At 35.3% G+C, this 17,613-nt stretch overlaps 1 protein-coding gene across 1 annotated transcript in view; it reads left to right on the forward strand.

Moving 5' to 3' along the window:
• The window catches only part of FZD3 (frizzled class receptor 3), an 85,222-nt gene that overhangs the window by 7,845 nt on the left and 59,764 nt on the right, over positions 1–17,613 (forward strand). The gene's annotated exons all lie outside the window — the stretch shown is intronic.

Genomic DNA, 17,613 nt, shown 5'->3' on the forward strand with positions numbered 1-17,613 from the left:
CCATTGATATACAGTACAAATTACTCTGCTTTAAAGTTTTAATTTAAAAATTTAAATATTTAAAGTTTTATATTTAAATTTTTTTTTTTTTTTAACCTTTATTTATTTTTGAGACAGAGAGAGACAGAGCATGAACGGGGGAGGGTCACAGAGAGAGGGAGACACAGAATCTGAAACAGGCTCCAGGCTCTGAGCCATCAGCACAGAGCCCGACGCGGGGCTTGAACTCACGAACCGCGAGATCATGACCTGAGCCGAAGTCGGATGCTTAACCGACTGAGCCACCCAGGCGCCCCTAAAGTTTTATATTTAAAGTTAAATATTTCTCTGTGTGGTTAAACTCAAAACACATTTAGATTCCTACGTTTCATTTTTTGAGGAATAAGTTAAAAATTTTTTTTTGGTCTAAATTTAGTGGCTTGTTCAGTTGAGTGACTCTTGATCTCATGGTTTGTGACTTCAAGCACTGCATTGGGTTCAGTGCTGCTGGTGCAGAGCTTGCTTGGGATTCTCTTTCTCCCTTTCTCTCTCTGCCCCTCCCCTGCTCAAAATTAATAAACTTAAAATTTATTTTATAATTGTTTTACAATTTTATATATAGAACAAGATGTATTCAGAGAAGTTTAGTTTCTGGCCCTTTCCCTTCTACCTTGTTCTTTCCTTCCTCCTAAATGTAGTCATTTTAAAAACTTTTTTTGCTTATTCTTCCATTAAAAAATTATAAATATATTTATGTGAAATGTTTATGTAATAAACATGTATTCTTTTACCTTTCTTTGATAGAGTATTTGTTTTCTCTATATTTTTCCGTTTAACAATAATATCATGGATATTCCATAGTAATATTTACAGATATTATTCATTACAAATATTTGTTTTAACTGGCAAAATACATATAAAGTTCACCATTCCAATCCTTTTAAGGACTGTGCACTATAGTTCAGTGCATTAAGTATCTTCATCTTGTTATGTAGTCATAACCACTATTTATCCGTAGCACTTTTTCATCTAACAAAACTGAAATTCTGTACATAGTAAACAATAACTCCCATTCTCCCCTCCTCCGAGCCCCTGGCACCCTCCCTCCATTCTTCTTTCTCTCTGAGTTTGACTACTCTAAGTACCCAATAATAAGAGGAATCATACAATATTTCTCCTTTGTGACTGGCTTATTTCACTTAACATAATGTCTTCAAAGTTCATTCATGTAGGATATGCCAGAATTTCCTTTCTGTTTAAAACCAAATAATATTCCATGGTATATATACACACCACATTTTGTTTATCCACTCATCCATCAAACACTTGAGTTCCTTCGACCTCTTGTCTATGACAAATAATGCTGCTGTGAACATGTGTGTAAATACCTGTTTGAATCTCTGCTTTCAATTTTTGGGGATATATACCCAGAAGTGGAATTGCTGGGACATATGATAATTCTGTTTAATTTTTTGAGGAACCACCATACTGTTTTCCATAGCAGTTGCTCCATTTTATATTCCCATCAGCAGTGCCACAAAGGTTCCAGTTTCTCCACATTCTCGCTAACACTTGTTATTTTTTATTTTTGTTTTTTGTTTTTATAATAGTCATCCTAATGGGTGTTAAGTTCTCATTTTTTTTCATTCAATTACTGTTAATGGACATTCAGGTTTTCTGTCTTTTGCTTTTGAAACCAGAGCTTGTCCTTATTCATCTTTGTGTACCTAGTACCCAACATAATGCCTCACACATAGGAGGTGCTAAATAAGTGTTTGAATTAATTAATGAACTTTATAAACTGTAAGTTCCTTAAGAGATGATAGTAGTCAGACTTGGTCAGGGTTATGATGTTATATCTAAGCACTTGATCTCCTGGAGTTGTAAATAGGAGTGTGCTGGATGGGAATGGGGATGGTAATCCCAGTACCAAGAGTACTACGTAACTGTGAACACTGGTATTTTACTTTGCCTTTTCAGGGGTGAGGAACAACTGGTCAGAGTGACTCAGAACTTTGAACATTTATGTGTTTGTACTTATAAGTGATGTAATTACGCAAAAGAACAGAACAACCCACCTTTCCCATCTCTAGGCCCTTAATGTTCCTTCTGCCTTAAATAGTCTCTATCTTTTGTCAGAATTCTAATGGTTGGATTTGATACATTATTAAGTAGGAAAAAAAAAGTAGATAACATGTATGGTATCATCCTGTTTTTGTTTAAAAAAATATATATGCATGTTTATGCAGAGTAAGTGATGTGGAAGGATTTTCACCAAGGCCAACAGTGGTTTTCCTGAATTAGTACAATTTATTTGTGTTTTCTATGTCTTATTTAATGTTTGTATTTTTTTATTTTTCTGTAAGAAACATATTGTGCCTTTAAAATAGTAACATTAGTACAGAAACTTTTTTTTTTAACAATCCAAACTGTTCTTTTTTGTTTAGTTCTCAGTTGTAGTACCTAAGAGTTAGTATATTAAATATATTTTGATTGAATGACTGAAACAAAGGATCTTATGTGAAAGGGATCAGTTGTAGAAAGTATTTGAATGGGCCTTGAAAGATTTTTTTGTTGTTGATTTTTGTAAGAAAACAGTATAATATACCCCTGTGTAGTAGTAGTAATTAACGTTTTGTAGGTAGGCTTTTTAGAAAACGAAATTTGATTATATTCTTGCAATTCATGGTTTATATCTTCAGAATACATGTATTATCAAATTTATTTCCCTTACTATCTTTTGTTTGGGTTAGTATTCATAGGTGGTTTTCCCTAAGCAAACAACAATCTAGTGAAGTAGCTTGAAAAGTCTGTTGTGTGACAGGGAAACCTGTCAGTAATTAAGAATCTTCTAAATAGAAAAATGTACATAGAAGTAGTAGAGAATTGCATTTATTTATTTCTGACTCTGTGGAAAAACTTAAAAAATTTTTTCTTTGATTTTCTTGTATGACAAATCACTTTAAAGAAATACCTTTAAAATACTTATTTCCAATTAAATTATGAAGTGTGGTGGAATTTTGTAAAGTTTTATCCTCTGAGAGAAACCATAGTTCTGAACTGTTCATGATATTTGAAATATTAAAATTTGCTTCCTTAAAGTCAAATGTTACGGGTTGCTCTGGGAACTCTCCATTGACTTAAGAAGATAAACATGTTCCTCTCATAATGGCAAATTTCTGCAAACCGCTATCTCAAGACTTTTTTTTTTAATTAAGATTTGTAAAAGAAAAGCAAATTTATAGGTTAAAGGTGTTCTTCAAACCTAGAACTTTTTTTAATACAAAATTCCTGAAGTTTTAGATCCTTTCTCATTGAGAATTTATTTTTACAGAAAAGGAGTTTTTTAAAGGTCTTATTTTTAATCATTTAAAATTATTGTAAAAAGTTGTTTTTGAATAATTTCTTATTCTAATTTGGATCTGAAATAGAATGAATACCATTTTTTTGAATTTCCAAGGCCATTCCACATTTGGTTTCACATTTAGTGAATTTAGTCACAATATTCCCAAACCCAGTAGGATACAGTTTCTATGGTTACCAGACCCTTTGTAGAATGACAAAGATTGGAATTCTGATTCTCATGAGTCAAATTTTGGCCTTTGACTCTGTTCCCTTTTCATACCCCTTGCTAAGCTTGGGCTGTTGCTTGCTTGAAGGCTTGTCAGCTACCAGGTTCCTATGGTAACAGGAATGGAAATTTGAAAGAAGAAAGAGAATGGGAGCACAAAGGCTTGGTTGATTTGAATTTGAACAAAGAATAGAAGGTTCCATGTACTGCACCTTTGTTGTAGAAACCAGAAATTTAATTTTAGAAAGTTACTTTTCAGTTTGTAAACTTCGTATACCTTGGTCTTGATTTAGTGAACAAAAGTATTACTATTTAAGGAGGTACTCAGTAGGAATCTTTAAAAAATTAATCAGCTAAATTGTTTTTCTATTTGATAGAACTTTAATAGTATTTCTTATATATTCTCGGCTTTACAGTATTCAGGCTACCTCATTTAATTTTGATTTTGCTGAGTTTAAAATTGTTAGTCAACGCAATTTGCTCATTTGAAAAATATTAATATTTTTGTTTTTGTATAACTGCTTTATTGAGGTACAGTATGTATACACAACTTCACCTAAAGTGTTCAGTGTTCTGACAAATTATATACCCATGAAACCAATCAACACAATCAAGATATAGAACATTTCTGTTACCTCAAAAGCTTTCTTGTGTGCCTTTGTAGTCTACCCCCATCGTTACACCCTGCTCCAAGCAACTAGTGATCTGTTTTCTGTCACTGTGGATTAGTTTTCATTTACTAGAGTTTTATATAATCATATGGTACCTATTTTTTTTTTTTTTTGGTCTGGTTTCCTTTACCCAGCATAATGACTTTGATATTCATCCATGTTTTGTTTTTCTTTTTAATCACATCATTCCAGTTGACTTTTACTTGTTGAGAACAGGGAATTCAGGGTTCCTTACACCCACCTTATAGGATTGCTATTGCTCTGTTAACTTGCAGTGCTTCCTTAATCCCTTTTTAAAGCTTTTGCTGGGTTCTGTATGCTAAGACCATTTTACAGAGGAGAAAATTGAAGTTTAGGGAGGTTATGTAGAACATTAAGTTCAAGGGCTCTAGACAGGAATGTCAGGGTCTTGACTCTTGGGTCTCTTTGTAGCTCTGTGATCTTGGGCAAGTTACTTGATTTCTGTGTCTCATTTTCTTCATATATATTATAAAATGTGATTACTAATAGTACCTACCTTATGGGATTATTGAGAGGATTAAATGAGATAATGTGTGTAAGACACTTAGAACACTGCCTGTCCCTTTAGTGTTAGTAATTAACTAGCTGAGATACTCAGCACAGGATACTTAATAGCTAATAAATGGCAAAAGCATGAACTTTTAGCTTTAGACTCATTGCAGGCAGCACAGAATAGCCACTCAAATCAATGGAGGTTTAACTAACATAGTAACAGCGATATTGGATTGGTTGGTATGGATTGGTTGGTATTTTATATATTGCTAAGTACCAAGCAAGTTTTGAGACCTAAGACATACATTAAAAGGCATACATGTGCATATATGTACATATATCATTAGCATGTGGAATGTTTTTAATTTTTAATTTTATACTAATTTACAAAACAGTACAGAGAAATTCTTTGTACCTTACCTAGCCTGCTCCACCCCTACCTGCTCCCCCCCCCCCCCCCCGTCTTAGTATCTTATATAACTAGCATACAGCATCAAAACTAGGCAATTAACATTGGTACTATAGACATTATTTACAGGCCTTATCATATTTCATCAGTTTTTACATGTACTCAGTTTTGTGTGTGTATATGCACTTGTCCATCTATGTGTAGTCTTTGCAACTTTTTAAAATGTTTATTTTTTTAATGTCTATTTTTGAGAAAGACAGGCAGAGCGTGAGCAAGGGAGGGGCAGAGAGAAAGGGAGACACAGAATCCCAAGCAAGCTCCAGGCTCCAAACTGTCAGTACAGAGCCTGACTCTGGGTCTGAACTCAACAAGCCTGAGATCATGACCTGAGCTGCAGTTGGACGCTTAACCGACTGAGCCACCCAGGTGCCCCTGCAATTTAAAAAAAAAAAGCTCTGTGCCTAACATGGGGCTTGAACTCAGGATCAAGAGTTGCATGCTTCACCAAATGAGCCAGCCAGGCACTCCTAGTCTTTGTAATTATATATAGATATAAATACACAGATATAGATATATTTCCCTTAAATATATATAAAATATATAAAAATTACATATAAAATATATACCGTTAAAGAACTGTTTTATCACCACCAAGGAACTCCCTCATGCTTATTTTCTCTCTCCTCCCTTTTTCCAATCCTAAGCAACCACTACTTTGTTCTCTATAATTTTGTCATTTCAAGAATGTTGTATAAGTGGAATCATATAGTATGTAATCTTTTGAGATTGGTTTTATTTCACTTAGCATAATACCGTTTGGGATCCATACTGGTTATTCCAGGTATCAGTAGTCATTATTTTTAATTTCAGAATACATTGTTTTATAGATATACCACAATTTGTTTAATCAACCACCCATTGAAGGACATTTCAGTTTCCAGTTCTTTGCTATTACAAATAACGTTGCTATGAACATTGGTGTATAGGTTTTTGTGTAGACATACATTTTTATTTTGGGGGACAAATGCCCAGGAGTGTAATTGCTGGATCATGTGATAAGCATATATTTGGATTTTTAAGAAACTGCTGAACTATTTTCCATAGTGGTTGTACCATTTTTACATTCTCACCAACAGGGGCACCTGGGTGGCTCAGTCGGTTAAGCGTCTGACTTCGGCTCAGGTCATGATCTCACGATTCGTGGGTTCAAGACCTGCATTGGGTCTGTGCTGACAGCTTAGAGCCTGAAGCCTGCTTCTGATTCTGTGTCTCCCTCTCTCTCTGCCCCTCCCCTGCTCATGCTCTGTCTCTCTCTGTCTCTCAAAAATAAATAAATGTAAAAATTTTTTTTACATTCTCACCAGCAGTGTATGAGAGATTTACTTTGCATTCTTACTATCATTTGGTATTATCACAGTTTTTTATTTCAGTTTTTCTAATATATATATAGTATATATGTATATAGTGATACCTCATGTGATTTTAATTTACATTTCCCTTATGGCTAGTGATAGTGAACATCTTTTCGTGTGCTCATTTGCCATTCATGTATCCTTTTTGGTTAAATATCTGTTTATGTCTTTTGTTCATTTTGCAATGGTTTCTTTTGAGTTTTCAGAATGCCATATATATTCTGGATGCAAATCCATTATTGGATGTATGGTGTGCAAATAGTTTATCCTAGTCTGTAGCATGTCTTTATATCCTTTTAACAAGGTCCTGAAGAGAACAAAAGTTGTAAATGTTAAAATTAAGTCCAATTTACCAATTTTTTTTTTGCTTTATGGATTGTCCTTTTGGTATAATTTCTAAGAACTTTTCACCTAACTCTTGGTCCAGAAGATTCTTCTTTCTTCTTTCTTCTTCTTTCTTATTCGTTTTGTACATTTAAATCCATGATCACTTTTGAGTTAATCTGTATAAAGTATGGTTCATTTTCTTGTCTATTAATGTCCTCTGGTTCCAGCACAATTTATTGAAAAAACTATCCTTTCACCATTGAATTGCTCTTGCTCTTTTCTCAAAAATCAGTTGTCCATTCTTAGGTAGGTTTAATTCTGGGTTCTCTTTATGTTCTGTTGATCTTTTGTATCTGTCTCTCCACTGATTGTCCACATTGTCTCCACTGATTCTCCACATTGTCTTGATTACTGTTAACAATATAGTAAGTCTTAAAATTGGATAGCATGATTCTTTCCACTTTTTTTTCAAAATCTATTGTTTTTCCCATATAATTTTAGAATAAGTTCCTTTTTATCTACTAACAGTCATGCTGAGTTTTGATAAAAATTTCGTTAAATCTGGAAATCTTTTCGGGGAGAATTGGCATCTTTAATGTTGAATCTTCAAACCATGAACAGTGTTGTTATGGGTTGAATTGAGTCCCCCTAAAACATATGATGAAGTTCTAACTCCAGTACCTCAGAATGTGACCTTTTTTGGAAGTAGGATCATTACAAGTGTAATTAGTTAAAATGGGGTCATACTGGAGTCGGAAGGGGCCCTAATTCAGTTATGACTGGTATCCTTAGAAAAGGGAAATTTGGACACAGACACACATGGAGGGATGATGTGAAGAGGCACAGGGGGAAAGCAATGTGAAGATCAGATTTATGCTATCACAATCTGAGGGTACCAAAAGCTAGGAGAGAGGCCTGGAGCAGATCCTTCTCTAGCATCTGCAGAGCAAACATGGTTCTGTCGACATCTTGATTCAGACTTCTAGCTTTTAGATATATGAGACAGTGAATTTCTGTTGTTTAAGCCATTCAGCTTATGGTACTTTGTTACAGTAGCCCTAGCAAACTAACACAAGTATATATCTTTTTTTTTATATTCCTTGATTTATTTTTATCAGCGTTTTATGGTTTTTTGCATACAAGTCCTTTACATGTTTTGTTGAATTTCTACGCAGGTGTTTTTTCTTTCTTTTTTTTTCTTTCTTTCTTTCTTTCTTTCTTTCTTTCTTTCTTTCTTTCTTTCTTTCTTTCTTTTGTGGTTATAAGTGTATTGTTTTAGTTTTTCATGTGCTCTTTATATATGGAATGCAAATCTATATAGAAATAGTTGGGGTTTTTGTATGTTTTTCTTGTGTCCTGCAACCTTACTGAACTCACTAGTTCAAAGAGGTGTTCTTTGTAAATGCTTTGGGATTTTCTACGTAGACAATAATGTCACCTGCAAATAGGAACAGTTTTCTTTTTCCAGTCTCTCCTTTTCTTGCTTTATTGTATTGGCAGGATTTCCAGTCCCATGTTGAATAAGAGTGGTAAGAATAGGCATCCTTCCCTTATTTCCAATCTTAGGAGTAAGAATCCATGTTTCACCATTAATTATGATAGCTGCAGGGTGTTTGTAGATGTTCTTTATCAAGAGGAAATTATCCTCTATTTCTAGTTTGTTGAAAACTTAAAATCATGAATGCTTTTTCTTTTTCTTTTTCTTTTTTTAACATTTTATTTATTTTTGAGAGAGTGTAAGCAGGGGAGGGACAGTGAGAGGGAGACAGAGAATCCGAAGCAGGCTCTGTGCTGACAGTAGTGAGCCCGATGTGGGGCTTGAACTCATGAAATGTGAGATCATGTCCCAAGCTGAAGTTGGACACTCAACCAACTGAGCCACCCAGGTGTCCCTCATGAGTGCTTTTTCTGCATCATTTGGTATGACAATGCGATTTTTCTCTTAGCCTGGTAATTTGGGATTACATTAATTGGTTTTTGAATATTGAGCCAGCCTTGAATTTCTGGAGGAAACTCTACTAGGTTGTGGTATATAATGCTTTTAATATATTTTTGGATTTGCTTTGCTACTGTTTTTTAAGGATTTTTACATTTATGTTCATGAGAGATACTGGTCTGTAGTTTCTTCTTTTGTGCTATCTTTGTTTGGTTTTAATATTAAACACCCCTTGTTTCATAGAATTAGTTGAGATGTGTTCCCTTCTCTGCTGTTTTCTTGAAGAGATTATGTAGAATTGGTGTTACTATTTCTTTAAATGTTAGATTTTAGCTATGAAACCATCTGGCCTGGACATTTCTTTTCTGGAGGTTTTTAACCACAAATTCAAATTCTTTAGTACTTAACAGGACTATTCAGATTATCAGCTTCATCTTGAGTGAGTTTTGGTAGTCTGACTTTGAAGAATTGGTCTACTTCATGTAAGGCGTCTAGTTTATGTGCACAGAGTTGTTTGTAATATTCCCTTATTGCCTTTTTATTTTTATTTATTTTTATTTTTTATTTATTTAAAAAATTTTTTTTTCCTTAACATTTATTTATTTTTGAGGGACAGAGTGAGACAGAACACAATTGGGGGAGGGGCAGAGAGAGAAGGAGACACAGAATCTGAAGCAGGCTCCAGGCTCCGAGCAAGTGTTCAGCACAGAGCCTTATGTGGGGCTCAAACCCACAACCATGAGATCATGACCTGAGCCGAAGTTGGTCACTTAACCGACTGAGCCACCCAGGCCCCCCCCCCCCCACCCAACTGCCTTTTTAATGCCTGTGGAGCCTCAGTGACATCTTCTTTTCCAGTCTTAGTATTGGTAATTTGTGTTTTTCCTTTTTATTTAATAGCCTTGCTAGGGGCACCTGGGTGGTTTAGTTGGTTAAAAGCATCCAACTCTTGATTTCTGCTCAGGTCATGATCTCATGGTTTGTGAGAGTTCAAGCCTCGCGTTGGGCTCCATGCTGTCAATGCAGAGCCTTCTCAGGATTCTCTCTCTCTCTCTCCCTCTCCCTCCCTTCCTCCCTCCCTCCCTCCCTCCCTCCCATACACACACACACACACACACTGTCTCCCTCTCTCTCTTTCTCTCTCTCAAAATAAATAAATAATCTTGCCAGAAGCTAATCAATTTTATTGGTAATTTCAAAGAACCAGCTCTTATTTGAGTGATTTTTCTCTATTTTACTGTTTCCAGTTTTATTGATTTTTTTCTTTTTTTTTAAATTTTTTAATTTTTTTAATGTTTGTTTTTGAGAGAGAGAGAGCATGCGTGCACACGCATGAGCTGGGGAGGGGCAGAGAGAGAGGGAGACATAGAATCCGAAGCAGGCTTCAGGCTCTGAGCTGTCAGCACAGAGCCCGATGCAGGGCTTGAACTCCTGGACCACGCACGAAATGATGACCTGAGCTGAAGTCAGACGCGTAACTGACTGATCACCCAGGTGCCCCAATTTTTCTTCTTTTTTCCTTCTCTTTGCTTGTTTTTGCTTTGTTTTGCTCTCTAGGGCTATTACAAATAATGTTCTGTGAAAATTCATATACAAGTTTTCCCTTGAGCATCATTTTTTAATTCTTTTGGGTATATACCTAGGAGTAAAATTGCTGGGTCATATGGTAATCTATGTTTAACTTCTTAAGGAATCACCAAATTGTTTTCCATAGTGGTCGCATCATTTTGCATTCCCACAGCAACACATGGGGGTTCTGATTTCTCCATATCCTTGTCAGCATTTGTTATTTATTCATTCATTTATTTGTTTGTTTATAGATTACAGCTATCTTGGTGTAATATAGTATCTCATTGTCATTTTGATTTACATTTCCCTAATGACATTGAACATTTTTTCATGTTTATTGGCCATTGCATTAACTTCTTTAAAGAAACGTCTCTTGTCTCTTCAAGTTCTTTGCCCATTCAAAAAATTAGTTTGTCTTTTGGTTGAGTTGTGGGGTTCTTTATGTATTCTGGATACTAGACTCTTATCAGATATATGTCTTATAAATATTTTTTTCCATTTTGTGAGTTGTCTGTGTACTGAAAATGTTCTGAAATATATGAAAGCATTCTGTTTAGGTGAAGTCTGATATATCTGGTTTTTTTTCTTTTGTGCTTGTGCTTTTGTTGTCAGATCTAAGAAACCATTGCCAAATCCAAGGTCATGAAGGTTTACCTCTATTTTCTTTTACAAGTTTTGAGTTAATTTTTGTATGTGGTATAACACAGGGTCCCCAGCTTTATTCTTTTGCATGTTTAGACTTCTGCCAATACCAGAGTGTTTTGATTACTATAGCTTTATGTTAAGTTTTGAAATTGGAAAGTATGAGTACACCAACTTTGTTCTTTTTTTCAAGGTTGTTTTGATCTGTTCAGACTCTGTTGCAATTCCATAGGAATTTTAGGATCAACTTTTCCATTTTTGCAAAAAAAAAAATATGCCATTTTAAGGGTTTAAATTGAATCTCTGGATCACTTTAAGGACTATTGCCATCTTAACAACATTGTCCTCTAATTCCTGAATATAGGATGTCTATTTGTTAGGTTGTCTTCAGTTTTTTTCAGTAACATGTCGTAGTTTTCTGTCTTGCACCACATTGGTTAACTTTATTCCTGAATATAGGATGCTGTACTTTTGATTGTCTTAAACTGAAGTTTTTTCTTAATTTCAATTGTTTTTTTTTTTATTTCATTTTTAGTATATTCCTGAAAGGTAGAAACATAGCTTTTATCTTTATTGACTTTGTATCCAGCGTTCCTAGTAAATTCATTTATTCTAATGGTTTATAGATTATTTTGGATTTTCTTTGTGACAGGTTTTTATTAGTCTGGTTCTATTAGAAGACAGACACTCTTGGGGCATCTGGGTGGCTCAGTTGGTTAAGCGTTCAACTTTGGCTCAGATCATGATCTTGTATTTCATGAGTTCGAGCCCCCACATCGGGCTCTGTGCTGACAGCTCAGAGCCTGGAGCCTGCTTCAAATTCTGTGTCTCCCTCTCTTCCCCTCTGGCACTCATCCCCCCCCCTCCCCCGCCTCTCTCTCTCTCTCTCAAAAATATACATTAAAAAAAAAAAGTTAAAAAAAAAGGCAGACACACTCAATGATTTAAATAAGGGAAGTATAATAAAAATAAGCCATTATAGGAGAGTATTTATAAAATATAGAGAGAGCTCAGTAGGGCTCTCTAGGGCAGAGGGACAATCTTGGAAGGGACTTCCAAACACCAAGGCTCAGACCTTAATTGTAGATGATGTAGTTGCAACTCAGTGGATGGCAGAGACGTTCACTGGGTTGCCTGGGCCAGAGCTGGTCCATGGTTGCTGGGCAAGCAAGAAGCAGTTCTTCAGGGCATACATAGGCAAGTGTTAGCTGGTGGTTGAGTAGATAGAGGGAGTCAAGGCACTGCCGCAGGTAGGAGGCCTCAAGCATTCAGTGTCCATATTGGAAGGGCTGCAGGAAGGGTGTCACTAGGCTATGTCGTGATTGTGAGGCTACTTACTAAGAGACCTTTCTGGGCACATGGCTGGGACACAGCACCATAGATTTCTTTACATTTGCATTGCTGCCTGACTGCGCAGCAGCCACAACCAACAAGGAAGCCCCCTTTGTCCTGCAGTGTTCCTCTAACACTCTTTATTGAGAAAGTTTAAACACATGCTTACTGTAAAGGAGAAGTGGTGACATAAATCCCATCTATTATCATAGAGCATTGATATTGAAGAGTGAATGTGGAACAGAGATAAAAGTTTGGTAACTAGAACACAAGTCCTCTATGAATGATAGTTTCTTTCTGATCCATATACTTTAATTTTTATATTTCTTGCTTTCTAATTCTTTTACCTTTTATTCCTATGTTTTTACTGCCTTGGTGAGGACTTTCAATACAGTGTTAAATAAGATAGTGGTAACAGTTATTTTTGTCTCATCTTTGATCTCAGGAAGCCTTCAATAATTTACCAACAAGTATGAGGTTTTCTGTGGTTTGATGTATATACTTGACATAAGATTTGAGGAAATTTCTTAGTCTTTTAAGAGTTCATAATAAATGGATGTTGAATTTCATCTAATACTTTTACTACAGCTATTTAATGGATCATGTGATTACGCCCCCTTTTTCTTTTTTTTTTTTTAATTTTTTTTTAACGTTTATTTATTTTTGAGACAGAGAGCATGAACGGGAAGGGTCAGAGAGAGGGAGACACAGAATCTGAAACAGGCTCCAGGCTCTGAGCTGTCCGCACAGAGCCTGACGCGGGGCTCGAACTCACAGACCGCGAGATCATGACCTGAGCCGAAGTCGGCCGCTTAACCGACTGAGCCACCCAGGCGCCCCTACCCCCCCTTTTTCAGTTAATGACATTAATTACATTAACTGGTTTTTCAGATGTTAATCCTTGGGGAAAAAGTGCATTTAGTGTGGTATATTGATTTTTTATATATTATGGATTAATTTACTGATACTGGGATATGATTTTTACATCTATGGTCATGAAGAATAATTTTCCTTCTTAGGTAGTCCCGTTGGGTTTTGTTATAAAAATTACTCTGGTTTCATAAGATGAATTGGGAAAGGTTCCTTTTTTTCCTTTTTTAGAGTTTGTGTATGATTACTGCAACTTCTTGCTTTGATGTTTGATACATTTTTCTAGTGAAGTCGTCATAACTTAGAGGTTTCTTTGGGGGGGGGGACCATTGCTAATAATGGATTAAATTTCTTTGTAGATAGAAGACTGGATTTTCTTTGAGTTTTGGTAAATTTTAATTTTTTCCCAAGGCATTTGTTTATTTCATCTAACATATCAAATTTATTATTTATGATATCTACATTATTTTTCTAGTAATGTTCTCTCCTCCATTTCTGATATTGGTAATTTGAGATTTTGGCTTTTTTTTTTTTTCCCTCCCTTTTCTTTTCCTAATTATTGTCTGTCTTCTATATTCTCTAAGTTTGGCCACTCTTTTTCTAGCTTCTGGAGATGGTGCTAATATCATTGCTTGTTTTCAGGCTTTCTTAGTTTCTTATATGTGTATATCGGCTTGTAAATTTCTTCTCAGTACAGCTTTTGCTGTTATTTTATTGTTTTTATTTACTTCTCTATATAATCTATATAATTGTACAATTTAAATTTCAATTATGATTCCTTTTGTTGATTATGAGTTATTTACAAGCTTGTTGTCTGCTATTTCAAACAGTGGGTTTGGGCTTTTTCTGTAACTTTTTTCTACCTTAATTACATTTTAGTCATAGAACCTTCTATGAATGATTTTAGTTCTCTGTTTTGTTGTGGCATGATTTTTAGGATCTAGAATATGGTCAATTTTGATAGATTCCATGTGTGTGTTAAATAGGATCCAGTCATTGTTGGGCATCATGATTATAAATATGTAGATCAAATTTGTAGTTGGCTTGTTTAGGTTTTCTGTATTCTTACAGAATTTTTGCCTCACTCTTCTGTCACTTACTGAAAGAAGTGTATCAGTCTTTCGCTCAGAGTGTGGGTTTGTACATTTTCCCTTTTATTTTGTCTATTTCTGATTAAAATATTTTGAAGCTATGTTAAGTGGTGCATATATGTTTAGATTTGCTTTTTAGGATCAGTGAATTGATTCTTTGTCTTATGAAATGCTCTTTATCTCTGGGAACACTTGTCATAAAATCTACTCTTTCTTTTGGCTAATTCTTCCATTACCATTTACTTTTCTTTTACTTATTTAAAAAAAATTTTTTTAAATTTATTTTTAAGAGGCAGAGAGAGACAGAGTGTGAGTGAGGGAGGGGCAGAGAGAGAGGGAGACACAGAATTCGAAGCAGGCTCCAGGCTCTGAGCTGATAGCACAGGGCTCGATACGGGGCCCAAACTCACAAACCTGTGAGATCATGACACCTGAGCTGAAGTTGGACACTCAACTGACTGAGCCACCCAGGAGCCCCTCTTTCTTTTATTTTTAAGCCATTTGCTTATATTGAAAAATGTCTTTTGTTAACAGCATAGTTGGGGTTTTTTTTCCTGTTTTTGTTTTTACCTAGTCCAAAACTCTTAAGTCTTTTACTTAGAGTTTTTAGTCCACGTATATTTAAAGTAATTACTGATATACTTGGGTTAATATGTACTATCTTACTATTTGATTTCAATATGTCCAGACTGTTTTGTGTTTCTTTCTCTCTCCAGTTTTGCTGCCTTTTGTGTTACTCTGTTTGCCTCTCTTTTACCATGTTGTGCATTTTTTTATTGCTTATCATAGAAATTGATATGTACCCATGACTTATATAATATTCTAATAAAAATCATTGTTTAAACCACTACCCCATTAGTGTTCCTCTGGCCTCCCATCTTTTCCATTTGATTATTATATATTAATATACCTGTGGGTTGTATGTATTTTAAGGCATTATTTTGTTATTGGTACAAGGAGTATTCATTTATATTTTCCCACATATTCACCCCTTTTGTTTCTTTTAAGTACTTCTGGAGGTTTCATCTTTGATCGTTTTCCTTCTGTCTAAAGAACTGTTGAGTATTCCTTGTAGTGCAGGTTTGCTGGTGACCTATTTTCTCCCATTTTTGTCTGTCTGAAAATGTCTTTACTTTGCCTTCATTTATGAAGGATATTTTTGCTGGCTATAGAATTATGGGTTTGCAGTTCTATTTTCTTAGCTCTTTAAGTTCTATTGATTTATGGTTTTCCAAAGCAACCTCTGAATGTTAACTGTTCCTCTGTTAAAAGTAAGTTGTCTTTTTTAACACTGGCTGCTTTTTAGATATTTTTCTTCTGTTTTCAACAATTGAGATAACATTTGCCTAGGTGTGATTTTCTTGTATTTATCCTTGGGGTTTGTAAAAGTTTTTGAATCTGTAGGTTGTTGTCTTCAATTAGTTATAGAAAATTCTCAGTCATCATCTTTTTATATATTGCCTCTGCACATTCTCTCTCTCCCCTCCTTCTGAGGTTCCAGGTATGCATATCTTAGACTTTTCCATGTTTTACATGTCTCTTATTTTATGTATTTTTTCAGTATTTTTTTGGTCTGTGTGCTTCTGTTTGAATATTTCCTATTGTCTAGTGTTCCATTTTGCCAATTCTGTCTTCTGATCTAATGAGTTCTTCAGATTGTATATTTCAGTTATAGAATTTCCATTTGATTCCTTTTATAATAGATTTTGGTTTCTGATAAAATACATTTTTGTTTTCCTGAATATATTTGATGTAATTATATACAGTCTTGTGTATTAAGATCAATAGCTGGGTCACCAAATCAATGTAATTTTTTTTCTGGGTTTTAATCGTATGGTCCTGTTTTTGTTTTGTTTTGTTTTGTTTTTTAATGTTTATTTTTGAGAGAGAAAGAGCGCATGAGCTGGGAAGGGGCAGAGAGAGAGGGAGACAGAATCTGAAACAGGCTCCAGGCTCCTAGCTGTCAGCACAGAGCCCGATGCAGGGCTCAAACTCACTAACCATAAGATCATGACCTGAGCCTAAGTTGGCTGTTCAACCGACTGAGCCACCCAAGTGCCCAATGTGGTCCTGTTTTTAGAAATGCCTAGTAATTTTTTATTGAGTGTTAGATATTACAAAATATTGGTGAGGTTCCAGATGATGTCATATAGCTCCAGAGGAGGTTCACCCTTTCTTCTGATAAGCAGATAAATGGGAGATCACCTTACTTCCATCAGGAAGTGAGCTGAGTTGAGGCTGGGTTACAGTTTTGGCAGGTCTCTGCCTCCCTCTAATTTGCTCCTGCAACTCGAGTATAGCCATTCAGAGGCTGAGTCTGGTATGTTCAGTTCCCCTGGCAGAACTTGAACTCTAATCCAGCATGTAAAACTGCCAAAATCTCCACTCTGCTTTTCAGAGGTTTTCTGCTTAGCTTCTTAGTGTCCTTCCTTATGCAGCTTCAGAATTTTCAAATTTCTTGAAGGGAAAATTGGCTCTGTGTCAGACTCTATCCTTGGCACTTGCCCTTCTCACCTGTGTGTTATTCCTTTTGTTTTGAATTTTGTTTGTAGCCTTGTAAGACCACCACAGTTCTGCTGGTTTCTCCGTTTACTAGCACCAGCCCAGTCAAAGCCTGATTCACGGCCTCTTGCCTTATGCCCAATTTCAACAAATACCTCCTTGGAAAAGTGGCTGCATTTATCAGGCCACCTCTCCATGTTTCCCTGCTCTCTGTATTCTTGGTTCTTTTAGTTCTTTTACTTCAGCAGTTCTTCAGTAGCTTTAAATAGGTGTTTTTAAACTTTCTTTCTGTATTTTAAAATTGTTCTTGATGGAAACATTGGTATAACATAAACTATTCCTTCATTCATGGAAGTGATGGCCATATACAGTTTATTGTTATTTGTTGGTTACCACATTCATTATACAGTTAACTTCTTTGACATCAGTTTTCTTAAGTGACTCTTGGTTTTCTGACTGCATTGTGTATGGCGGACCTTTGGAAAATATTATATATCAATGTAGAAATTGATTCGTACTCAGTAGAAAGGCTTAGTGGTGAAAATATGTGTTACCAGATCAAAATCAGCAATGACTCTGAAATTATTGTATAAATAAGTGGGAAATGTATTTGATAGTCAAAAACCCAGGTGCACATTTATTGGGATATTTGATCTATTCTTGTGGTTATAATTATTTTAACATGGTTTTATGTTTGCGCCGCTATTTTTTCCTTTTGTTTCCTTAATATCAGCTTACAGTGTTATTTCTGCTTACATTATGCGATACCAGAGTTCAAAGAACTCTCTA

This window comes from Lynx canadensis, chromosome B1, assembly GCF_007474595.2.
Source record: "Lynx canadensis isolate LIC74 chromosome B1, mLynCan4.pri.v2, whole genome shotgun sequence".
NCBI lineage: Eukaryota > Metazoa > Chordata > Mammalia > Carnivora > Felidae > Lynx > Lynx canadensis.